The following is a 26,053-nucleotide window of genomic DNA, read 5'->3' as shown; positions in this document are numbered from 1 at the left end:
TTCTCGTTCGTGATGCCTTTTCTCACTGCTTGGACTCATGTCCTCCTTTCCTTTCCCCTACTGCTACATGCACACATGTTCAGAGGTTGTACCTAGAATGTCTCATTTAACTATGCACTTTGGGGGAGGAGTAGTTGGAGGTGACAGGTTGAGTCGTCACTGTCCTATGTGTTTCAGTCTCTCTCCTCAACAGTGTCAAGTCCTACAAAGGCAGATTGTTTTTTCCTACTTTTATGAACACATTGTGATGTTTACATAACAATAAACTCTGAGTACAGATTAATTTTCTTGAAGATATATGGGGTGGTTCCAGTCAGCACATGGGTGTGCTGATTTGGATACAACTCGCCCATTTATATCTTCAAGACCAGAATTCGTCTGTTTCATGCATCCAGTGCCACAAGGTGTTCATTTATGGGGGGATTATGGAATTATGGGATCAGGCTTCCCTGGTGGCTCAGACGGTAAAGCGTCTGCCCGCAATGCGGGAGACCCCGGTTCGATTCCTGGTTCGGGAAGATCCCCTGGAGAAGGAAATGGCAATCCACTCCAGCACTCTTGCCTGGAAAATCCCATGGACGGAGGAGCCTGATAAGCTACAGTCCATGGGGTCGCAAAGAGTTGGACATGACTGAGAGACTTCACTTTCACTTTCACATGGGATTGGAAGGGAAGTTAGGGACATACGATCCAGTGGTCCTCAGATGTTTTCTTAGCCAGGGAGCACTGTCTTCAGAAATCTTTGCATAAGATGGCTGACGCATGGTGGTTAAGCTGTTCGTGTTACGCGGGATCTGGGGGAGAGACACGGACATGCCTTTGCCTCCACACCCTTACCCTTCTCTCTGCCTCTCTAGAAATGACCCAGTGTGTAACTGGACAGCCAGAATCCACAAAGAATATTTGAAAACTCATGATGTACTTCATATCCCTTATTTGTATGAGCTGAGACCCATTAAGGAAAAGCAGCTTGTTCAAAGTCTCTTGGCTGGTAGCAAAGGCAGATTTAGAACTGGCTGATTATCTGACACCCGTCCTAGCTTCTGTCCCTCTCTACTATGGTCTCTTAAGTGAAAGTGAAAGTGAAGTCGCTCAGTCGTGTCTGACTCTTTGCGACCCCCGTGGACCGTACCCTATCAGGCTCTGCCGTCCATGGGATTTTCCAGGCAAGAATACTGGAGTGGGCTGCCATTTCCTTCTCCAGAAGATCTTCCCAACCCAGGGATGAACCCGGGTCTCCTGCATTGCAGGCAGACGCTTTACTGTCTGAGCCACCAGGGAAGCCCTATGGTCTCTTAACAGAGGTATAAATAAAAAGATTATTAACCAAAATCGCACTGAGAGTTCCCTCCTTTTTTACGCCACACATTCAGACATTGTCTCCTGTCAGTTCAGTCTGTTCAGTTGTGTCCGACTCTCTGTGACCCCATGGCCTACAGCATGACAGGCTTCCCTGTCCTTCACCAGGTATCTGGATGTGTGAAGGACACACTGGATCCTTCACATATCCAGACACCCGCTCCTGTGGTGAGTCCCAATTGGAAGAGCCAGTTCAGCCAGCTGTCAAACCCACTGGCTTAGTCCTTTGGGGCAGATCACCTTCTGAAGGCATGTGAGAAGTCCTGGGCTTCATTCAGCCTTCCAGAAAGAGTTTCACTGAGTGTCTATTGAAACGTAATCATTTAACTTAGCCCAGTTCTATCTTCCAGCACCTGTTCAGATTTACCCACAACATCCTATTCTAGGAGATTTTCACTAAGAGTACCGCTGAGCAGGGGATGGGTATGGAGGGATTCAGGTACTAGGTGAGAAGGAAAATATTAAGATATGTGATTTCCTAGGTTTAAAAAAAAGAATCTGTAAACATCCCAATCCATACTTTTTTTTGTAGCTGAATATACTAATATTTGGCTTCCCAGTTGGCTCAATGGGTAAACAATCCACCTTCAATGCAGGAAACACATGTTCAATCCCTGGGTCAGGAAGATCCCCTGAAGGAGGGCATGGCAACCCATTCGGGTATTCTTGCCTGGAAAATCTCATGGACAATAAGAACCTGGTGGGCTACAGTCCATGGGGTCACAGAGAGACAGACATGCCTGAAGCGACTGAGCACACACACACACTCACATACTAATATTTCATCAGAATATCAGAGACCCAAAATTCTGATCAGATTAGGAATTTAAAAAGTAGATTCATAGAAAAGGCAGTAATTAGATTTTGTGAAGTGACTTAGACAAAGAAAAATATTGTATGATATTTCCTGTATGTGGAGTCTAAAAAAATGATACAAATGAATTTATTTACAAAACAGTTACAGACTCACAGACTTAGAGAATAAATTTATGGTTACCCGTGGGGAAGGGCAGGGAGAAGGGATAGATTGGGAATTTGGGATTGACATGTACACACTGCTATATTTAAAATGGATAACCAACAAGAACCTACTCTATAGCACAGGGAACTCTGCTTAATATTATGTAATGACCTAGTTGGGAAAAGAATTTGAAAAAGAACAGATACATGTATATGTATAACTGAATCCCTTTGTGGTGCAACTGACACTAATACAACATTGTTAATCAACCATACTCCAATATAAAATAGAAAGTTTTTTTTTTTTAAAAAAGAAACTAACACTCTTTAGGACATCAAAGAAACCCATGCTAGCAACAGCTGTGATTTAGATGTCATTCAGCTAAATTAATGAGCATATTTAGACTGTGTTACAGTCTGAAAGATACTTTTTAAAATATCATCTCATTGAATTTTCATATCACCAAGAAGGTATGATTAGAACTATTTTATAGATGAGTAAACTGAGGGTGGGAGCAGGTAAACAACTGCCCAGAGTCACGCAATGCAAAGTGGTGACAGCAGGCCCTAAATTCAGGTTCTTTTGTTTCTGAATTTCCTATTCTTTTATGCCCTCTAAAAGGCAGAGTACTGGACAGGACAGACCATTGATCTGAACCAGTTCAGTAGTTTTTATGTACAGTGATGCCTCATTAATCTCATATTACTGGGGAATGAGCTCTTCTACATAAGTGAATATATCATGTAATGGAAGCTTTAAGCACTAAAGCTTAGCATAAAACTTAACCATTTTGAAGGGAATCTTTCTGACTTGGGTTAGATAGTTTTGTTCTGTCTGTCACTTCTGTGCCAGCCCTATTTTCTCTGTCCCCATTATTGTCTGCCATATGCAGAAATGACCCTACCCAGGCTTGGGGCCAAGGAAACCGTGGGGAAAGGTATGAGTGGGTTGTTCCTACCTTGGAGGAAATTGGAACCTGTGTTTGGGGCTCCACTTGTTTATTGAAATATGGATCGACTTATGCCCCTAAAATTCCCTGGCAGTCCAGAGGTTAAGATTTCACACTTCTACTGCAGGGGGCATGGGTTTTATCCCTAGTTGGGGAACTAAACTGCATGATTCTGCCAAATTAAGATAAAAAAAAATTAAGCCCCCGAGTATCTTCATGATCACTAAACTGCCACTACCTAGTCTTACACCAATGCATGCCTGGAAAGCAGATGTTGTTGAGCTTTTTCATGAGCATATGCTCAGTTGCCCACCAAAGACTGAATTGGGAGTGCTGATTGCTATGTAGCAGAACTGGAGGCTTAACCCATCCTCCCCATGGCCATTTTTCCTAAGACAGAACTTTATATTTTTAGCACCTTAACTAAAAATACACATGCTCACCTGATGTCAAGCACAGACCCTAGAGTATTTTCAGTGCTCCTTGCCCTGCCCCTCTGGACATGATCCCTTGGACTTTGGTGATGGCTCAAGTCATTTTGGGCTTCCCCGGTGGCTCAGATGGGAAAGAATCTGCCTGCAGTGTAGGAAACCTGGGTTTGATCCGCAGGTGGTGAAGATCCCTTGGAGAAGAGAATGGCTACCCACTCCAATATTCTTACTGGGATAATCCCATGGAGAGAGATGCCTGATGGACTGCAGTCCATGGGGTTACAGTTGGACACGACCGAGTGACTGAGCACATGTTCCCTCTATATCCACTTTGTTGAGATTTTTTTAAAATCATAAATGAATGTGGAATTTTGTCAAAAGCTTTTTTTCTGAATCTTTTGAGAAGATCATATCATTTCTATTTTTCAGTTTGCTCATGTGATATGTAACAGTGGTAGATTTGCAGCTATTGAATCATTCTTGCATTCCTGGGATCAACCCCACTTGATTATGGTGTATGATCTTTTCAGGGTATTGTAGAGTTCAGTTTGTCAATGTTTGTTGAGGATTTTTGAATCTATGTTCATCAGAGACATTAACCTCTTCTGTAGTGCCTTTAGCTTTTTGTTAGTGTCTTTATCTGGTTTTGGTATCAGAATAACGCTGGCTTCACAGAATGAGTTTCGCAGCTTTCAATCTTCTTTTTGGTAATAGCTTGAGAGGGACTGGTATTAATCCTTAATTAAATATTTGGGAGAATTCACCTATGAAGCTATCTCATCCTGGACTTGTGTTTGTTGGAAGTTTTTAAACTACTGGTTCGATTTCATTGCTAGAGATCAGTCTGTTCAGATTTTTTATTTCTTCCTGATTCAGTCTTGCAAGATGGTACTTTTCTAGGAATTTATCCATTTCTTCTTGGTTGTTGAATTTGTTGGCTTGTAATTGTTCTAGAATGTCTTAAAATCCTTTTTATTTCATTGGTGTCATTTGTAATTTATCTTGTTTCATTTCTAATTTTTATTATTTTTTCTGTTCTTTCAAAGAACCACTCTTAGCTTCATTGATCTTTTGTTTTGTTGGTCTCTATCTCATTTGTTTACATTCTGATCTTTATTTTTGCTTCCTTCTACTAACTTTGCACCCTCCAGTGCTTCTATCCCCACAGAAATTCTACCAGATTTCTGTCCTTCTGACACATACTCTAAAATTAGTCAATCCATCTTCTCGTATGACCCAGGTACTTTTTAAGCAGCTTCTTCTGCTCTGGGACTTGGGTCAGGTGAATTTGTGTGTGCACTCTTGAAGAACAGTCTCAGTTTCCTGCTGCCCTCCAGCTCTTCCAGATATAAGTTGTGCTGGTTTTCAAATCAGGTGTTATGGCAGCTCATCTTCCCCATGCAAGTGTCCAGGCTGGGGAGCTGGATGCTGGGCTTGTACCCCTCACTCCTCAGTTGGGATCTCTGCAGTTACGATGTTCCTTCTGCTTTTGGGTTCACTGCACTGGAGGTGTGGGGTCTGAAGTGTGGGTGTGGGGTCTATCCATGTGTCTTGATGTAGTCTTTTCTTTATATCCGTAGTAGCAGAAAATCTGTTCTGCTTCAGTTTGTTCTCAGAGACTGTGCTATATGTAGTTGTAGTTTTGGGGCATCCATAGGAGGAGGTGAGCTCAGCATCTTCTTATTCTGCCATCTTTATCTCAAACACCTTGACTTTGCATTCTAAACTTTCCATGACATATTTTTTTTTCTGTTGATTCTTTTATTTCAAATTTTATATTTCCAAATTTCAACAGTTCTAATTTGTTTTCTCTGTGTTAAAAATATGGCATCTTGTTCTTTTGCTGTGGAGGAATATTTTTTCTTACTTCTAAGGATACCAGTTACATACATTCAATGTTTTCTTCTCCCTTCACTCTTTTGATTTCCTTTGAGGTTCTTTTGTTAGTTGATTTGGTGTTGGTTTTTCTTGTTGGAGTCTTACAGAACACCTGATCTGCCTCTTGAGAAATTTGTATGCAGGTCAGGAAGCAACAGTTAGAACTGGACATGGAACAACAGACTGGTTACAAATAGGAAAAGGAGTTTGTAAAGGCTGTATATAGTCACCCTGTTTATTTAACTTACATGCAGATTATCTGGAAGAAACACAAGCTGGAATCAAGATTGCTGGGAGAAGTATCAATAACCTCAGATATGCAGATGACACCACCCTTATGGCAGAAAGTGAAAAGGAACTAAAAAGCCTCTTGATGAAAGTGAAAGTGGAGAGTGAAAAAGTTGGCTTAAAGCTCAACATTCAGAAAATGAAGATCATGGCATCTGGTCCAACCACTTCATGGGGAATAGATGGGGAAACAGTGGAAACAGTGGCTGACTTTATTTTTGGGGGGCTCCAAAATCACTGCAGATGGTGACTGCAGCCATGAAATTAAAAGACGCTTACTCCTTGGAAGGAAGGTTATGACCAACCTAGATAGCATATTCAAGAGCAGAGACATTACTTTGCCAACAAAGATTCATCTAGTCAAGGCTATGGTTTTTCCTGTGGTCATGTATGGATGTGAGAGTTGGACTGTGAAGAAGGCTGAGCGCTGAAGAGTTGATGCTTTTGAACTGTGGTGTCAGAGAAGACTCTTGAGAGTCCCTTGGACTGCAAGGAGATCCAACTGGTCCATTCTGAAGGAGATCAGTCCTGGGATTTCTTTGGCAGGAATGATGCTAAAGCTAAAACTCCAGTACTTTGGCCACCTCATGTGAAGAGTTGACTCATTGGAAAAGACTCTGATGCTGGGAGGGATTGGGGGCAGGAGGAGAAGGGGATGACAGAGGATGAGATGGCTGGATGGCATCACTGACTCGATGGACGTGAGTCTGAGTGAACTCCAGGAGTTGGTGATGGACAGGGAGGCCTGGCGTGCTGCGATTCATGGGGTTGCAAAGAGTCGGATAAGACTGAGCGACTGATCTGATCTGATCTGATACTTGAGAATATTGCATGCATACGTGCTAAGTCACTTCAGTAATGTCCAACCCTTTGTAATCCTATGGACCATAGCCCGTCAGGCTCCTTTGTCCACAGGATTCTCCAGGCAAGAATACTGGATTGGGTTGCCGTTTCCTAATCCGGGGGATCTTCTCAACCAAGGGATCGAACCCACGGCTCTTATGCCTCCTGCATTGACAGACAGGTTCTTTACTGCTAGCACCACCTGAAGCAAATTGGTTGCTTTTTCTCAGGGAGAGGCTGCTGCTGCTGCTGCGATGCTTCAGTTGTGTCTGACTCTGTGCGACCCCATAGACAGCAGCCACCAGGCTCCCCCGTACCTGGGATTCTCCAAGCAAGAACACTGGAGTGGGTTGCCATTTCCTTCTGCAATGCATGAAAGTGAAGTCGCTCAGTCGTGTCTGACTCTTAGTGACCCCATGGACTGCAGCCTACCAGGCTCTTCCGCCATGGGATTTTCCAGGCAAGAGTACTGGTCTCTGCAGGGAGAGGCAAAGGCAAAGTGAAGTCGCTCAGTCGTGTCCGACTCTTTGCGACCCCATGGACTGTAGCCCACCATGCTCCTCTGTCCATGGGATTCTCCAGGCAAGAATACTGGAGTGGGTTGCCATTTCCTTCTCCAGGGAATCTTCCCAACCCAGGGATCGAACCCAGGTCTCCCGAATTGCAGGCAGATGCTTTAACTCTGAGCCACCAGGGAAACCCGAGTAGTGTGCCATTGCCTTCTCCACAGGGAGAGGCAGTGCTTGTCAAATATGATGCAGGAAAATCCTGTATACAAGTGTAGTTTCTAAGTGTCAGTATCACTTAGTATCTGTAAATACTGAATGTCAGTATTTAGAGCTCTTTTCTTTGAATGTATTCTGTTTCCCCAAATAGGAACTCTCCAGTTTCCTGCTTGGGTGGGTGGTGCTGGGAGGGGTGTCTCCCTGAGTTGCCAGTGTTCGTAGAGGCCAGAGAGATGGGGCACCTAGACCTCACTCTTCTTTATGTGAACTTTCATTCACACCCCTGTTTTTTGATGTGTGCCTTTCCCTACAACCCACTTTGATCCTGGAGCAGGGCTGTCTCCAGATTTTTTTTCTTTGTGAAATAAGCCTCTAGTTTCCTGCCAAGGTGGGAGAAGGAACTTGAGAATTTAACCACTTTCTTAACAGACTTTAAATGAATCCTCCTGTTTTCAGCTCGGGTCCTTTGGCCCCTTGTTTTAGTGCCTTTGATTTCTGAGTCTTTCCAGGGATCCGAGGACTGACCTGACTGGCTTCTTATTTCCCTTCTGCAGGCCCTTGCTGCTCTACTTTATCAGCTCTGATCATTTCATTTGATGCTTTCTCACCTGCAAATATTGGCTGATGTCTCTTTTTCACTGTGGATTCTTTCCCTTCTTTCCTTTTGGAGATCACGTTACACACATTTTAAGTAGGATATTAGGAAGGAACAGAGATAAACACATGTGCTCAATCTACCACATTTAACCATCTTAATGAGAGCTAATAGAAGTGAAAGTAGCTCAATCACGTCTGACTCTCTGTGACCCCATGGACATAGTCCATGGAATTCTCCAGGACAGAATACTGGAGTGGGTAGTCGTTCCCTTCTCCAGGAGATCTTCCCAACCCAGGGACTGAATCTGGGTCTCCCTCAGGGTCCTCTCTCTCTTCTCCCAGAGTCTTTACCAGCTGAGGCACTTGAGAGCTTATAGAGTACATTTTAATTTTCCTTGCTGTCTTTGCTACACAGAAGGATATAAATTGTAGTGTGTGAGACAGTCTTTGGAGAAAATGTGTATGGTCATTTGTACCTGTACTAAGTGTTCCTTGACCACTATTCTTAAAAAAATTTGTATTTGTCTTTTGTAAGTATTGCTTTCATTAATTAAATCAACATTATTGTGCATATTCTATGTGCTTGATGCTAGGTATAAGGAATGAGCCAGATAACATCCTGCTCTCTTGAAGTTTTCTGTTTTCTTCTTTGGGCTTTCACATATTATGTTACCAAATCAGGTTCAGATGCTCACTGCTCAAAAATCAATACTCAACAAATGCTGGTAGAAAGGAAAATTTCTTTTAATCAGAATGCCGGCAACCTGGGGAGACGGTGGACTCAGAGTCCTCCCACAACCATCTCCGAAGATTGTGCTCAGCCATAAAAGATTTTAAAGGGAAAAAGGAAAGTAATCTCAGTTAATCATGGAGACAGGAGGTCAGAGTCCTCACCATCCCCCATGGTGTGCAGCCTTGTCGACTTCTTGTGAGGTTTTTTTTTGTGTGTGTGTGAGTTTTCTTTAGGTGCTCTCTTGGTTACATAGTTTGTTTGCAAGATGGGAAGCTAAGGAAGAGATCTGGTCATCTGCTAATTACTTAGTCTTCATTTCTTTTTCTTTGATCTATGGGGAAGAACTAATAGATTAGGTAAGATTGTGTGATCAAAAGATTTGAAAATTGTGCTGGGGCTGGAAATGAGTAGAGCATCAGGCTGCCTCGTCTAAAATTAGCAACAAGACAAGAGACCTCCTGTAGAAAGCTCTTTACTGCCAAATGCCGCTTACGATTTTTGTCCATATTCTTGCCTGTTTCTTGTAATTTGTCCCTTCTAATGTGTTGTGAGCTTGGCAAATACGGCAATCAAATAGTAGGCTAGTATATGAAGGAAGAATAAATTGATTCTTAGCATGGCCTACAAGGTTCTGGAAGGTATACAAAGTGTAAACTTTGTAACATCAACTTATGGGTCCTTTCTTTTCTGTTCTTTTCCCTTCTTCCCTTCCTTCTTCCTTTCCTCCTTTCTCCCTACTTTGGATTCATCGTTATATTTTTAATAGTTAAAATAGGCAAAAAAGGGGCACCTGGGTATAAATATTGTTTAGGATCAAAGCATTTTAAAGCTGGAAGATACCTTTGAAGGCACACCATAAAATCTTTTCATTTCATAGTTACAGTAGTTCATCCCTGGGGAGGTAAAAAGAATTGCTCAAGGTCACACAGTTAGTGATTGCCTGAAGCCAAGGCTGGAACCAGATCCCTGTGGACTGTGCCAAGAAACGTTCAGATTTATAATCTTAAGAAGAGCTCATGGAAAATTAGCTGCCAGTTCAGGTAATGGGAAATGACACCAGAGATGAGGCACCCTCTTCTGAAGGAAGTGGATCTCATTAGAATACAGGCATCTTCAGCCTGAGTCAACCCAAGGCTGGAGCAGGAAAAGCTATAATATCTGTACCCCTCTTATGTGTAATGTAATTACATTTTCACTTCAGCTTAACTGGAGAAAGAGCCTGAATTTACACTGCACACAATTTTTACATGTTTTCTGCTGATCACTGCTTAACAAGGTATTTCACAAGAGAGGTTTGTTAGCTTTAATAGCCCTTAAATTACTTATGGCAATTACCTGTATCACTTTCAACTCCATGGAGGTTATTAAAATACTCTCATGGCAACTGTAAAGAAATATGAAAATAGGTAAAGATGAAATTATGCCCTTTCCCTGAAGACATTTGCTTGGAATGTATTTGCATTGCTTTTATACAGGGGGATGCATTTAGTTGAAGATAAATATTCTAACCACTGAGCTTTACTCAACCTAAAAGCAAGCATATGTCTCTTGAAGAATTTTTTTCTCCTCCTTTCAGGTTTATTCCAGTGCTACCCTCTCATGGTAACTGGAAAATATTTTGGTTGAGATTTAGTGAGCGTTTGCTAAACCTCTAACATATGTCAGGCAATGTCATATATGCTATTTTATTTGAATTCAAAGAACTCCTGAGAGTTATGTGATATTATATCTATCTCAGAGATAAGGAAACTTAGATTCATAGAAGCAAAGGAAAATTCACAAAATCACATAGCCAATAAGTGTAACAGATGGGATTAAAATCCACTCTTAATTCCTGCAAGAACTGTATTGTATCACAAATGTTGTTGATCAGTCACTGTGTTGTGTCTGACGATTTGCGACACCTTGGACTATAGCTCGCTAGACTCTTCTACCCAAGGGATTTCCCAGGCAAGAATACTGGAGTGGGTTGCCATTTCCTTCTCCAGGAGATGTTCCTTACCCAGAGATTGAACCCATGTCTCCTGCACTGGCAGGTAGATTCTTTACCACTGAGCCACCAGGGAAGCCCTTAGATCGGTTTTTTGGAGGTATAATTTACATATAACAAAACATACCCATTTCAGTCTACATATCACAACTATCACCTATTAATTAGATAGCTTTACCTATAAGCGGAGCACTTATTCTTTTTTAAATTTGTTTTTTTTTTATCTTATTTTTGACTGTACTGGTTCTTCGTTGCTATGTGTGGGTTTTCTCTAGTGTGGTGAGAGGGGGCTACTTTCTAGCTGTGGTGTGCGGGCTTCTCATTGTGGTGGTTTCTCTTGTTGCAAAGCCCAGGCTCTGGAGTGTGTGGGCTCAGTAGTTCCGGCGGGGTTCAGTAGTTGTGGCACATGGATTTAGTTGCCCTTCCTGCATGTGAAATCCTCCCACACTGGGGATTAAATCCATGCCCCCTGCATTGGCAGATGGATTCTTAACCACTGGACCAGCAGGGATATTCAGCAGAGCTGCTTTTGTGGGGTTGTTTGCAGGATTCGGGGGAGGTTTTATTGGCCCTATCCAATCCCTGAAATTTCTTGTATTCTTGTAGGCTAAAGTGCTTTCTGGGATTCTTTTATGGAAATCAAAATTCAAACCTGGTTAAAGTCTCTAACCCCTAATGCCTGGCTACTCGAGGTGTGGTCCATGGAATAGCAGCATTATTATCCCCTGGAACACATCAGCAAAGTAGAATCTCAGGCTCCATCCCAGACTTACTGAGTCAGAACCCACATTTTATAACAAGATCCTTGGCCAATGTATATGCACTGCTCTAAAAAAAGATTTTGAGAAGCACTGCTCTAATATGAGGGAGTTTGCCAAGAGACTCGGAGAAGGCAATGGCAACCCACTCCAGTACTCTTGCCTGGCAAATCCCATGGATGGAGGAGCCTCGTAGGCTGCAGTCATGGGGTCGCTAAGAGTCGGACATGACTGAGCGACTTTACTTTCACTTTTCACTTTCATGCATTGGAGAAGGAAATGTCAACCCACTCCAGTGTTCTTGCCTGGAGAATTCCAGGGACGGGAGAGCCTAGTGGACTGCCATCTATGGGGTCGCACAGAGTCGGATGTGACTGAAGCAACTTAGCAGCTGCAGCAGCAGCAGCAGCCAAGAGACTTCTTTACTCTTTGAAAGTGAAAGAAAGTGTTAATCATTCAGTCATGTCCAACGCCTTGAGACCCCTTGGACTGTAGCCCTCCAGGGGATTACCTGATACAGGGACTGAGCCCAGGTCTTCTGCATTGCAGGCAGATTCTTTACTATCTGAGCCATCAGGGAAAGTATTGATCATTTGGAGAAATGGGTAAGAGGAAGAGAATGAAGCAAATGGACTCAGCAGAGGTAGGGAATCCTCCTGCATAGGAAGACTTTGCACATGGATCCCATCTCCATTTCCATCTTGTGTAGGACTTACTTCAGATAACTAACACAGGAGGGAAATAGCTCATTTACACACTAGGATTATTATTATTTTTTTCAATACCATTGTGACTTTTCTTAGAAATGGTCCACAGCATTTTCATGTGAAATGGATGGGTGTGTTTATTCTCTCTGCAGTAAAGAAAACCTTCACAAATCATGCCTTCATTACTTTAATTTTTCATCCTTTTCTTTCTCTGAGCTCCCATCTCTATCTTTGAGATATTTCTGAGCATCATAATCCAAGAATCTCATAGTAGCTTTTAACTCAAAATTGCTAAGTCCAAACACATCCCCTTCTCCTTCCCTTCTTCAGCAGAGCTGATTTTACCAGTGGTCATTGGTGACAGTGATTTATTAATCCAGTCAATCATCCACAAGGAGTTATTATACAGCTGCTATGAGTCAGTCACTGTTAATGGTCCTGTTTTTAAGGTCCAGCATGCTAAGAGAGCAGATGAATGTGTCAACACAGAATTAGACTGCAGTGTGTGAGCTGTTATATTAGGCTGTACTGTCAGTTCAGCATTCATCAGCCACAGGTGGCTACTGAGCACTTGAAATGTGGCCAGTCTGGATTGATTTGTGTCCTAAGAGTAGAAGATACTCTGTGTTGCACAATGAAAAAATAGAATGAAAATATCTCATTAATATTTTAAAAATGTTGATTCCACATTGAACTGATACTATTCCCTGGTGGCTAAGATGGTAAAGAATCCACCTGCAATGCTGGAGACCTGGGTTCAATCTCTGGGTTGGGAAGATCCCCTGGAGAAGGGAATGGTTACCCACTCCAGTATTCTTGCCTGGAGAATTCCATGGACAGAGGAGCCTGGTGGGCTACAGTCAGTCCATGGGGTCACAAACAGTCAGACACGACTGAGTGACTTTCCCTAGATACATATATTTAGATATATGGGTAAGACATGTGGCTCAGCTGGTAAAGAACCTGCCTCCTAACACAGGAGATGCAAGAGATGTGGGTTTGATCCCTGGGTCAGGAACAATCCACTGGAGAAGGAAATGACAACCCACTCCAGTATTCTTGCCTCGAAAATCCCATGGACAGAGGAGCCTGGTGAGCTACAATTCATGGGGTCCTAAAGAGTCAGACACAACTCAGTTTGGGTGTGCCCGCACGCCTGTAAACATACACACACACACACACACATTTAGATTTATGTGTTTAGTTGCTAAGTCGTGTCTGACTCTTTGTGACACCATGGACTGTAGCCCGCCAGGCTCCTCTGTCTATGGGATTTCCCAGGCAAGAATACTGGAGTGGGTTTCCATTTCCTTCTTCAAGCCTATAGCACCAGGTATTCCCAGGTGGTCTCCCATCCAAGTATTAATCAGGCCCGACCCTTCTTAGCTTCTGAGATCAGATGCCATCTGGCATGTTCAGGGTGGTATGGCCATAGTTACATATATATATAGGGTTGAATAAAATGTACTATTAAAATTAGGTTCACTTGATTCCTTTTAGTTTTTTTTTTTTTTTTAATGCAGTGATTAAAAATGTAAAATTACATGTGTGTCTAGTATTGTATTTCTGTTGGGCAGTGCTCCATTCCAGGTTCTGAGTTTAGGGGAACTACAGAGTAAGGGTTCAGGAAAGTGCAGGGAAGGGCAGTAGGCGTTTTCCAGGTAAAGAGGAGAAAAGGCTGTGGTGTTAGTGACTTAGGAAAACAGGCAAATTGAAATTAAGGGAAATTAACAGAACCACTGTTTTTCTGTTACCAGCAATCGTATCACAGCAGAAGACCGGAAGCTTCGTGCTATGACCAGTCAGAGGACAAGAGTTATCTCCTGCTATAGTTGTGTGTTATATTATGGAGCCCTGGGTCCTGCTCACTTGGCTGTTTTACCGCAGGGCTTCCTGGAGAGTCACCCTTACTTTCCTACTCTTTCTTGTAATAGAGCCCTTGCTTCTACTTGCAGGCTGCAGTGTGAGAGAGTGAAGTAAAATTCATTTCCAGCTCCAGATGAAGGGCTAAGGATAGTCCAAGATTTGTATGTGGTGTTCTGTTGTCTCTGCTAAACAGTGAACTAAAATAAATTATAATCAAAGGGACACAGGCCAAAGTTGCTGTTTCCTGAGACTTTGGGGAGGGAGTGGAAGAAGCTGGGATTTCTGTCCATCTTTTTTTCCCCTTAGATAGAAGCTGGTCCTTGAGATCCCAGGTTTATGGTGTGGGTGAGAGTTTTGAGGTGTGGAGCATTTATATTCCCTGGAGAAGGAAATGGCAACCCACTCCAGTATTCTTGCCTGGGTAGTTCCATGTACATTTAAATTACCTGGAAAACTTCTTTTCCAAATCCTAGCAATGAGGACTGTGGGATCCCAGATGGGAAGGAAGCCAATCTCTCAGTGAAGCAGCAGCTGCCCTGTCTGTTGCCTGTGGGTCTATCGCCTGTTTTGGGAAACACAGTGCTCATGGGAGGTCCTAGAACTACAAAAGATGAAAGGATAAGCCAGGAGCTAGACATCTAGGTAACATTCCAATCGAGGTACTCTGGATTTATCTTTCAGCTTGGAGAGAGAACCTTTAGGTGAGAGGGATTCCCAGGTGGCCCAGTGGTAAGGAATCATCTGCTGTCCAATGCAAGAGATGCAGGAGATGCAGGTTTGATCCCTAAGTTGGGAAGATCCCCTGGAGGAGGAAATGGCAACCCACTCCAGTATTCTTGCCTGGGAAATCCCTTAGAAAGAGGAGCCTGGTGGGCTACGGTCCATGGAGTCACAGAGAATGAGTCACTACTGAGCACGCACGCATAGCTGAGCAGTGTTTAGGTGATAATAAGTTAATAAGTTGAAATTTTACCTGAAGACTCAGTGCTGTCTCTGGATAAATGTGAAGTTTATTCAGTAAACATCTCTCAAATTATTTCTCTATGCCAGGCATGGAGGCATAAGAGGAAAGGAAGGAAAACACTCTAACCTTGTGAGATGGATATTTTTGTCCCTGTTTTATGAATGAGAAGCCTGAGGTTCAATGCCTGGCCCCAGATGGCCTGAAACCCAAGTCACTAACCAGGGGTTCATGGTTTTATCCTCTCCAAGGCCATGGAGCCTCTCGGACCTTCTCTGCTTGTTCTCTCCATTTCCACTCTGTTGAGGCCCCAAGGTAAGTACACCCCAGGTCCAAAAGGACAGGGATCCAGGGAAGCAACTAAGACAGACTCTAAGCTCCCTTTCTTCACAGTATATGTTTTGAGGGGTGAAGGATGGGGGTCAAATTTTGGATAAGCGGGCTTAGTTAAACCTGCCAAGTGTCCCTCTCACTCAGGACTCAGCTGCTTTTTTAAGTGAAGCGAGTGGAGACAGCTGACAACAGAATTCTCATATTTTCTTCTTTCTTCTGTGACTTGATATCTCTGAGACTTTCATAAATATATTTAGGATACAAAGTAAGCTTTCCTCTGATTTATCATCTCACACCCCATTATCTCTACCCCCAGGCCAAACAGAGCACCTGGAAATCACACAGTTCTGCTGAGCTCTGGCTTCCAGGTGTCTGAATCCAAGGCTGAGAACTCAGATTTGAATGTTCAGGAACTCAACTGCCAAAATATCAGACATATAAGTGGAAAAAGTTTATCCCTTTTGGGCTGATAAATATTTGTCAGGTATGTAAGATATTTTTGTTGAAACCAATCTGGTAAGCCTCTCTCTCCTCTCTATTCCTTCAGACATGCCAGGGTTTAATGTCTGTCTAAAGACCTGTCCTGGACTAAATGCCTGTTGTTTAAGCCACTGCCTCTCCTGTTTTGTTCTAGAAGCCTGGGATGATTGAGGTAAGACTCCAGTGGCTTGTCAAAGGGAGGATTCAATCAGACACTGCGTCAGAGAGAAGCAGCAGATGAGCTGAACTTGAGAAATCTTCCAGCCTTTTGCTTGACAGATGTGGAAACTGATGCCACGAGAGGGGACCTGGCAGGGCGCCATCCATGGGGTAAGTGAGGCCAGGCTGGGAACTAGGATCCTGGACGGCTTGTCCAGTTCTCTCTCAGGGAAGAGAAACAAGGGGCTGCCTTCCAAGAGGTGACATCAGATAGGAAGCAAAAAAACATGAAAATCCCATGGTTCCTTTCACCAGAGAAACCTCAGTGCTTTCTCAGAGCTGGGATGCTGAGATGTTTAGAAGTGCCCACACAGCCTTGGTGTTGACTTAGTATTCAGCTCACGTTCCACTGTGGACAGGTTTTGTTGCCTCTGAGGAGGCTCTGAGTTTCTCTGTACCTCCCTCTCCTTGTCAGTGGAGGAGGGCCTGTTGGAGTTGCTGGATTAATCAGGGAAGGTGTGGAGAGATGTCAAGACACCCTCCGGAGAATCCAGATCAATACCATGCATGAAAACAAAGCCGGCTTTGAAGCCCTGAGTTCACAAAAGAAAGTTTCTTTGCTTCTAAGACAAATTAGAACAATACAAAGATGGTTAAAACTAGTTCAGGAGGTTTTTCTTTTTTTCCCTCAGAAAGTTTTGGCATTGAGGAGAGATTTTCCCATTCTACACCTGGGCATGTTTGTATATGTATGCTATGCTAAATCACTTCAGTCGTGTCCGACTCTGTGCGACCCCATGGACGGCAGCCCACCAGGCTCCCCCATCCCTGGGATTCTCCAGGCAAGAACACTGGAGTGGGTTGCCATTTCCTTCTCCAATGCATGAAAGTGAAAAGTGAAAGTGAAGTCGCTCAGTCGTGTCTGACTCTTAGCGACCCCATGGACTGCAGCCTACCAGGCTCCTCCATCCATGGGATTTTCCAGGCAAGAATACTGGAGTGGGGTGCTATTGCCTTCTCCGTTGTATCTGTATAAGGAGGAAAAAATGTGAAGTCAATGAGTGTGCTTTTTGTTGGTTAATTGTTAATCTATAAACTTCCTCTTACCCTCTGTCCTGGCACCCAGGACTCATGCTTCTGACTGCTTACTGCTGCCGAAATGAGCGCACTCTTCTTGACCATGGGCTCTTATTCCGGAACTTTCCTCCTTTCACCCAAAATTGTATGTGCCATGTCCACCTATCCTCACCCCTACTCCTTTGAAGCCTTGGTCACAAGGCTGGGGAGGGTGGTGCTGTGGGTAAAGAACCTGCTTGCCAGTGCAGGAGACGTGGCTTCAATCCCTGGGTCAGGAAGATCAGCTGAAGGAGGAAATGGCAACCCCCTCCAGTATTCTCGCCTGGAGAATCCCATGGACAGTGAAGCTTGGTGTCCATGGGGTGGGGGTTGCAAGAGTTGGACATGACTTAGTGACTAAACCAACCACCACCACCAAGTCTTAAAGACTAGTCGTCAACAGTTCGACTAGTGGCAGCCACTGGAGAAGAATCAATGCTTTGCCTTTTACTCCTTTCAGGGCCTGCATGAGTGCTGGACCCAACTGTCTAGGGAGCAGACGCTAAGGGGACCTGTCAATTGCCCAAAATTGGTACCTAGAGGCCAAAAAATGAGGATGAAGGGGTACCAAATAACCCACATTCTAAAGAGAGAAGCCCAAAGTGCACCCCACTCCTAGCCTCGGCTTCCTGAGAGGTGGCAGCTGTCTGGGTGACATTCTTCATTCTCCACTCGGTGGGAAGTTTATTGCTCTGGGAGGAGAGAACGCAAGGAGGGAGAGCTAGCAGTGTTGAGAGCCTCAGGGCATGAGGGCCCCTAGGAGAGGTGCTTCCTTGCCCTCCCTGTTGGGGAAAGGAGACAGTGTATCTCTCCTCTCTCCAGTGGAGGTGAAGTGGGGAGTTGGGTGAAAGCAAGTCTCCAAGTACATCACCTGTGAAGATTTTGGGCGACCTGCAAGAAGAGACAGACAGCTTTTCATTTTCTAGAAGGATGCTCCTTACTGATCTGGCCTGGCCATGTTTTGGGGGGTTGAGCGTGGTTATGGAAACAGCCTGCATTCATGTTTCTCTTTGGGCAACGATGTGAGTTTCCTGTGGGTAAAGGAAACTGAACAGAAGTAATCCACAAGACCCCAAGCCAAGGCTGCTAGAGATCCTGGCAGAAACTCTCCTTGGGTCCACTTCTGCTGTTGGTCCCTGGGAGGCAGGGATGGAGGTAGATGGTGGGGAGCTGTTGAAGCCCACCCTCCCACAGGGCACTATGCCCAGGGCGTCTTGAGAGCACTCTCCAAAGAGCCCTGGTGGGTCCCTAAGGGACAGCCAGCACTTGACTTCCTACCAAGGGGTCAGTTTGTGCTTTCTAAGAAAGCTGCTAATGGAGAGAGGGCTCTGAGAATGGCAGTTGAGTAGAGGGACATTGCGCTCTGATCTTTACCTCCTCCCATGCCCTGCAGAGTGAGGGGGAAGGAGGCACCCAAGCTAGACAAGGTCTTCCTCTGTTTCCTCTGCTCCAGGAGTCAGGGGCCTTAACTTAGTGAAAAGATGGGATAGGAGAATATGAGAAGAGTTTAAAACTGGCCCAGGTAAGTTTTAATAACCAGAAGTGTCCTCAAAGTTATGAATTATGTTCAAACTCTCATTAAGAGCTCTGCTTTCCAGCAGGGAAGGATAAAGTAGTTAAGAAATAAAGCAATTTGCATTTTCTGCCCCATTGAGAATTCAAAAAACTAAGATCATGGCATCCAGTCCCATCACTTCATGGCAAATAGACGAGGAAAAAGTGTGAACAGTGACAGATTTTATTTTCTTGGGCTCCAAAATCACTGCCATGAAATTAAAAGACACTTGCTTTTTGTAAGGAAAGCTATGGCAAACCTAGACAGTGTATTAAAAAGCAGAGACAGTACTTTGTCGATGAAGGTCCGTCTAGTCAAAGTTATGGTTTTTCCAGTAGTCATATGTGGATGTGAGAGTTGGACCATGAAGAAAGCTGAGCGCTGAAAAAACTGTGGAACTGTGGTGTTGGAGAAGACTCTTGAGAGTCCCTTGGACTGCAAGGAGATCAAACCAGTCAATCCTAAAGGAAATCAACCCTGAATATTCATTGAAAGGACTGATGCTGAATCTTAAACATTAGTGAAATTTGCTCAGTCGGGTCCAACTCTTTGCGACCCTATGGACTATACAGACCATGGAGTTCTCCAGGCCAGAATACTGGAGTGGGTAGCCTTTCCCTTCTCCGAGGGATCTTCTCATCCCAGGGATTGAACCCAGGTATCCCATATTGCAGGCAGATTCTTTACCAGCTGAGCCACAAGGGAAGCCAAAGCATACTGGAGTGGGTGGCCTATCCCTTCTCCAGCGGATCTTCCCAACCCAGGAATCGATCTGGGGTCTCCTGCATTGCAGGTGGATTCTTTACCAACTGAGCTATTAGGGAAGCTAAAGCTCTAATACTTTGGTCACTTGGTGCAAAGAGCTGACTCATTGGAAAAGACCCTGGTGCTGGGAAAGATTGAGGGCAGGAGGAGAAGGGGGTGGTAGGGGATGAGATAGTTGGATGGCATCACCGACTCAATGGACATAAGTTTGAGCAAATTCCAGGAGATAGTGGAAGACATGGAAGCCTGGAGTGCTGCAGTCCATGGGGTGGCAAAGAGTTGGAGATGACTTAGTGACTGAACAACCACAATTCCTGTTGAGCTGTGACACCTTAGTGAACTGCTTGTAATGAGAATGAAAGACAAGATGGCAAGAGCACCTTGGGGACTCATTTCACTGCTGACATGCCTGTGTCCTGTGTCTTTTCCTACTGAAGCATTGGGCTTATCCCAGAAACTTAGTATGATGAGCAGTCCATCAGAAATGGGTTCCAGCATGGGACATCCGGGGTCCCCATAATAATCTTGTTCCCGACATGTCTTTGGCAGCAGCAAGAGGAATCTGAAGAGACAAACTCTGAGGTCCCAGGAATCCTCAGAAATGACCACAGGGGGAGGTACTGCTCTGAAGGCTGCTGGCCAGGACAGGTGTGAGGTCAGTGGAAGCCTCCAGATTCCTGCCTGGGGATCAGCAGGTAGCCTTCCGAGTTGCCTGGTCCTGATCTGAGCACCTGTGTTGTTTTGCAGTCTTCCAGAAGCATGGCACTTTCGATTGATCTGGCTGAGAAGACTCCCTCAGGATCCACCTAACCACCTGCAGCCTGAGTGGGCACCACCTCTGGCTCCTTTGCAAAGAAAAACCTCTGTTTTGGGATTGCAGCCCCAAGGACCTGCTGAACAGATTAACCTGCAAGTTGTTAGGCGAGTTCAGGCCACAAGGTGGCAGCAGAGGACTAGCTTGGTCAGAGGCACTTGCTAGCTGACTTGGGAGGCCTGGTTGGGGCAGGTGCTTTCCTTCACACCAGGCGTTTGGAAAGGGAGGGGAGTGAGCCAGCATTTTAGAGGGTTGGGGGATCAGTACCAACAGATGCAGAAAGATTCCAGGAGGGTGTTAAGATGAAACTTAAAAGAATACAAAATCATGTATTGAGTATTTACTGTGAGCTGGGTAATCTGCTTAACACAACATAAACTATATGTTCCATTTTTTGGAATAACCTTATTATCCCTTTTTGATATATGAGGAAACAGAGGCTCAGATTAATTAAATTACTCACCCAGGCTCACATAGTTATAGGTGATGGAGCCAGGAATGAAAATCAGGTCTGCTTGCCTTGTAAGCCTGAGTTCTGAACCTGTGTTCCACAGAGCAAGTGTCAGTGTAGACCTGTGGTTCTCAAAGTGTGGTCCTGGGACTCTGGTGTTGGGGTGACTTGATAGGAATGCAAATTCTCAGGCCCTGCCCAAGGTCTGCTGAATCAGAGACTCTGGGGTCGGAGCTGAGCAATCTCTGGTTTAAAAACCCTCGGAGGGAGTCTTTTTTCTTTTCTTTTTTTTTTTAACAAAAGAAAAACAAACAGAAATGTATTATCATGTATACTTCCCTGGTGGCTCAGTGGTAAAGAACCCACCTGCCAATGCAGGAGATGTGGGTTCTATCCTTGGTCCAGGAAGATCCCAGAGAAGGAAATGGCAAGCTACTCCAGTACTCTTGTTAGGGAAATTTCATGGACAGAAGAATCTAGTGGGCTACAGTCCATGGGCTTGCAAAAGAGCCAAACACAACTTCGCAACTAAGCACACACATATTTCATATACACTTTGATGCTGGCTCAAGTTTAGAAAGCAGTGCTATAGACAAGGGTTTCTCAGGTGGTGCTAGTGGTGAAGAACCCACCTGCCAATACAGGAGACTATAAGAAGCAGTTTCAATCCCTGGGCTGGGAAGATCCACTGGAGGAGGGCATGGCAACCCACTCCAGTATTCTTGCCTGGAGGATCCCATGGACAGAGGAGCCTGGCAGGCTACAGTCCACAGGGTTGAAAGAGTTGGACATGCCTGAAGCAACTTAGCATGCATGCATGTAAGGTATAGACAATGGTCCAGGCTGCTTAAAATCTGGACAGCAACTTTGCCTTGGACATCACCTCTCCTTGCGCAGTCACTGCTCTGACCCCAGCTGGAACAGTCAATCCTGACTTTAGGTCAGCTGAGCCCAAAGGGAAAGAAGTTTTTTAGGGTTTGCCCCAATTCTGCCCCTGACTTGCCAATCTTTCTCTCCCCTTTAGGTGTGGGGGGAAAAGTCTTTATGGAGCTTGGGACTTTTTTCTTCATGAGCATGACAAGCAGGCTACCTCTATCAAAGGCAGCCGGGTGAGACCAGACTAGAATTTAGAATCTCCTTATAAATAAAGTCTCAGCTTTAAGCATTAATGAAAGACTTGGGAGCTTTATGGCGCCATTCATTTCTGATCTTGCCAATTCAGTAGTCAGAGAGCATCTTCCATCTTCACCCCGCCACTAATTATGGAACTCTGCCCTGATGTGTGGGTAATTCAGGTTCTTAACAGAATCGTTATTCATCTAAAAATATTACATAATATGTAAGACTGGAGGAAAAGACTCCAAATTGTTCTTATTTGTATTTCTACCTAAACATTTCTGGGTGAGTTCAACTTGTTTCTTGGTGCCTTTAATTTTTTTTTTAACTTTGAAGTGCGTATAACTATTTATTTAGTAAGAGAAGAAAATAACAAATGCTGTCTTATAAACAAGTCTTTTAATCTGGGAGATGAACCCAGTGGAATGAAAGTTATGAGTCTGAAAATTCCTCATGGGGTTGATTTGACTACGAAAGAACCATTTGAAGTTTGTAAATAGTCATTTAAAGAAAAAAAAATCTCATTAATTTTCACTTTCTTCATTTAAAACTTGTGATCATATCCATAGAAGATAGGTATCTTTCTTGTTGAGGCTACAAAAGAATGTTAAAGAATGAGACAGTGTTTAGGAGAACAGATTGTCTCCATGGAGCTTGAACTACCTTTACATTCTCATTTACATGCCAGCTGTTGATATGCTTATTATACATTTTTCTTATATATCCACTTGTTAGATGATAGGTGGTTGCCCTCTGCCTTAACACCTATCTCTAGCCTTGAAATCAGATTGTGTGACATATGAGTATACCAATTAAGCTCAAATTGTTTGTGAATGTTCATCCAGATAAAGATGCAGATCCTCTCTCCAGGCTGAATTCCAGACATCTGATAGATTGGATGTCTGTTCTTATAGGATTGAAGCAGCAGGATGTATGGAAATGACCACCTCTCAGCATATGGGCTTCTGTTGTGTCCGACTTCTCTGCGCTTACTTGTGTCCGACTCTGTGATCCTTTGAGCGGTAGTCCACCAGGCTCCGCTGTCCATGGAATTTTCCAGGCAAGAATCCTGGAGTGGGTTGCCATTTCCTACTCCAGGGGATCTCCCAGGGTTTGAACCTGCATCTCTTGCATTGGCAGGAGGACTCTTTACCACTGTGCCACCTGGGAAGCTTCTGGACATTTCAAAATTGTTTTAAAGGCCAAACAGCCTTAGTGAAGTATAGATAACTCAGATTCCTTGTTATCAAAGAACACTCCCTCTGATGTCCAGAAACCAAGGCCTGTCCCTCCTCATAGGCAGGCTGCTTTCCAGACTCCATCAGATTTTTGGTAAGCCTTGGAAGATAGAGGCCACAGCAGTAGCAGCTGCCACACTTGCCAGCTGACCCACATGAAGTGAGCCTCTGAGTGCCAGTTGTAGCGCCTGGAGCATGGAAGAGACTCAATAGACAGTGCAAGAGATGGTGAATGAGTGCATAAATTGGTGAGTGAAAGGAGAAAGCCAGGAAAGAATGAGGGAAAAATGGAGGTAAGAGCAGAGAGACAGAAGGAAGGGAGGATACAATTCAGACTCATGAGGAGGGTGGTTCTTACTACCAGCTCTCATTGGAGGCTCTTCCAAGTACAAATAAATGGCTTAATCCACTCTAAACCACTTTGTCTTTCAAGATTCTTAGGGCCATAGAGTTTGCTTCTTAGCAAGCTAAGATTGAGAAACTGTAATGTGGAGTTTCTGCTCAGTGAGAGCAATATCATGTTTTTAAAAAATGTCTTAATAGAGCTATGAAAATGTCAGCACAGTCACAAATGCTTCCTCTCATTCACTCACATGGGAGATACAGTTTATAAAGTATGTATACTCTGTTTTCATTTTACCCTTTTGAGAAATTTCTTAAGGTAGACAGAATGGATATTGCTAACTTTGTAAACTAGTAAATAGAAGGACATGAAAATCAAAATACTTATCACAAGATTCCATGGCTGTTAAATGGAGGTCGTTGGAAATAAAATAAAAAACCTCTAAAGTCATTTCTGGGACTCTGTGTTAAAGTTTAAAATTAGAGCAAGATTTATAAATCAATCATTACTATTCTTTCATAGACTCCATAACTGATAACAAGTTGGTCAGATACTCAAAGTCCATGGTTCCATAACATCTACTTTAGAAACTGGCTCTGCCCTCACTTGTTCAGCAAGTTGATTACATTTGGAGAGTGTTGTGGTGAGGGAAATTGTCTGCATCCTTGAAAGCAGCTTTAGGCAAGTGGGGAATAAACCATTTCTTAAGATAATGATTTGTAGAATCTCACTCTGTGCTCTGTGCTGTGCTTAGTCGCTGAGTCGTGTCCAACTCTTTGCGACTCCATAGACTGTAGCCCGCCAGGCTTCTCTGTCCATGAGGATTCTCCAGGCAAGAATACTGGTGTGGGTTGCCATTTCCTCCTCCAGGGCTCTTCCCAACCCAGGATCGAACCCAGGTCTCCCCCACTGCAGGCAGATTCTTTACTGTCTGAACAACCAGGGAAGCTAGTGATATTGCAAAGCATTATATTAGTGGTATTGCCTGAGAATTAATGGTGAATTAGGAGCTGATGACCTATGGTATTATTCAACCACCATGTCTGACTCTGCCCACAAAACAACTCTTTATGACACCATGGACTGCAGTACACCAGGCTTCCCTGTCCTTCACTATCTCCCGGAGTTTACTCAAGCTCATATCTATTGAGTTGGTGATGCCATCCAACTATCTCATCCTGTCATTCCCTTCTCCTCCTGCCCTCAATCTTTCTCAGCATCGGAGTCTTTTCCAATGAGTCATCTCTTCACATCAGGTGGCCAAAGTATTGAAGATTCAACTTGAGCATCAGTCCTTCCAATAAATAGTTAGGGTTGGTTTCCTTTAGGATTGACTGGTTTGGTCTCTTTTTTTTTTTTGTCCAAGGGACTTTCAAGAGTCTTCTCTAGCACCACAGTTCATTGTATAGCCTTGGGCTATTAACTGCTGTCTTCATTACTTTCATGGGAAGGTCTTGAGCTCTTGTCTTTCTGAATGGTATTAGGAAATTGTTTAAGAGAAATAAATGCTCTATTTTGCAGGTGGAGGTCAGAATAATTTCAACAAAACTAGATATTGTGTACCAACCTCTTCCTTGAAGAGCTCCTGGGTTGTGAATGTGTGTCTACTTACAAGATCATGTTCAAAGTTAGTCTCCAGTCCTTGGGAAACTTGGTGACAAAGAGGTGACCTCTTCAAACTTTGTCAAAAGAAGTACTTACAAAGGAAAAATTGAGTTAGGTATTTCATTTTGTGTTTTGATGAAGAAAAATAAATCTGAACAAACTGATTGACTTCTGAGTTACATCGGGAAGGTGCTAGAGTTGGGACCACAGCATCTAGGTTGGATTGAATTAAAGTCCTGGTCACCTGCAGCTTTGGGGCTTTTTCTCTTGCTCTGGACAACCTCTGTCCCAGCGAAGCAAGTGGGACTTGATGTCCCTCACCCAGGCTCTTAGAATGACCCTATAATGGATATTGTTGATTTGGGGATGCTTAGCTTCCTCTTTCTAAGAGCACCTTGGATTCCTTCTAGGGAATTATCTCTCTGTCTTGTGGAGCAAAAGTGTAGATACCAAGCCTCCCACCCCAGACCTCTCTGAGTTACCTGGGGATTCTCTTTCAAGCCCTGGCACAGTCAGGCAGTAGCGTACAACATTAACTCAGTCAACTGGAATTTCTCTTCCAAAGCCTGGAAATTGACAAAAAGGGAGGAATGGCTAGAATCCTTGTGTAGACATGAACAGTAGGAGGCAGAGAGTTGAGTAGGTCTTATCTTCACAGTTTCTGCAGCTGTCCCTTTTCTGGGGGTTACAAGCTTGGTTCTCTAGTCCCCTCAACCCTGTGAGATTCTCCAAATCCTTTTATAAATTCTCCTTCTGCTTCTGTTGGTCAGAGTTGCATTCTGTCGTTTGTAATCACAATGCCTTAAATGAAAAGTCCCCCTTCACTGGTCCCCTTGCCCTAGAAACCCTGCACATTTTCCAAATTGCAAGTATAACAAACCCAAATCTGAGTATCTGTAATGTTTCCCTGTAGCCTACAGAGAAAACTCAGGCTCTTTGTCATGGCAGAGAAGTCTCCTGCCTACCTTACCAGTACATGAATATGACCTCCTATTCAAGCATTTTCTCTCTTCCAAACCTTTACCCTCTTAT

General features: G+C 43.9%; 1 long non-coding RNA gene and 1 pseudogene across 2 annotated transcripts in view; one reads left to right on the top strand and one right to left on the bottom strand.

Annotated features, from left to right (window-relative positions):
- Positions 1 to 24,092, top strand: part of LOC138989887 (uncharacterized) — a 66,686-nt gene extending 42,594 nt beyond the window's left edge. The window contains exons 1-5 of one of the 2 annotated variants that reach the window (XR_011466045.1): positions 14,621 to 15,361; positions 15,696 to 15,863; positions 16,014 to 16,189; positions 20,004 to 20,109; positions 20,202 to 24,092. This is a non-coding gene — a long non-coding RNA (uncharacterized lncRNA). Of the gene's footprint in view, positions 1 to 14,620; positions 15,362 to 15,695; positions 15,864 to 16,013; positions 16,190 to 20,003; positions 20,110 to 20,201 lie in introns of those variants that run through there. The other variant, XR_011466044.1, reaches the window with a different exon arrangement.
- Positions 13,538 to 13,656, bottom strand: LOC138990027 (5S ribosomal RNA; annotated as a pseudogene).
- Positions 24,093 to 26,053: the final 1,961 nt, after the last annotated feature.

This window comes from Bos mutus, chromosome 11 (genome assembly GCF_027580195.1).
Source record: "Bos mutus isolate GX-2022 chromosome 11, NWIPB_WYAK_1.1, whole genome shotgun sequence".
Taxonomy (NCBI): domain Eukaryota; kingdom Metazoa; phylum Chordata; class Mammalia; order Artiodactyla; family Bovidae; genus Bos; species Bos mutus.
Note: the sequence above shows the minus strand (reverse complement) of the source record. Positions and strands in the feature narration are given on the sequence as shown.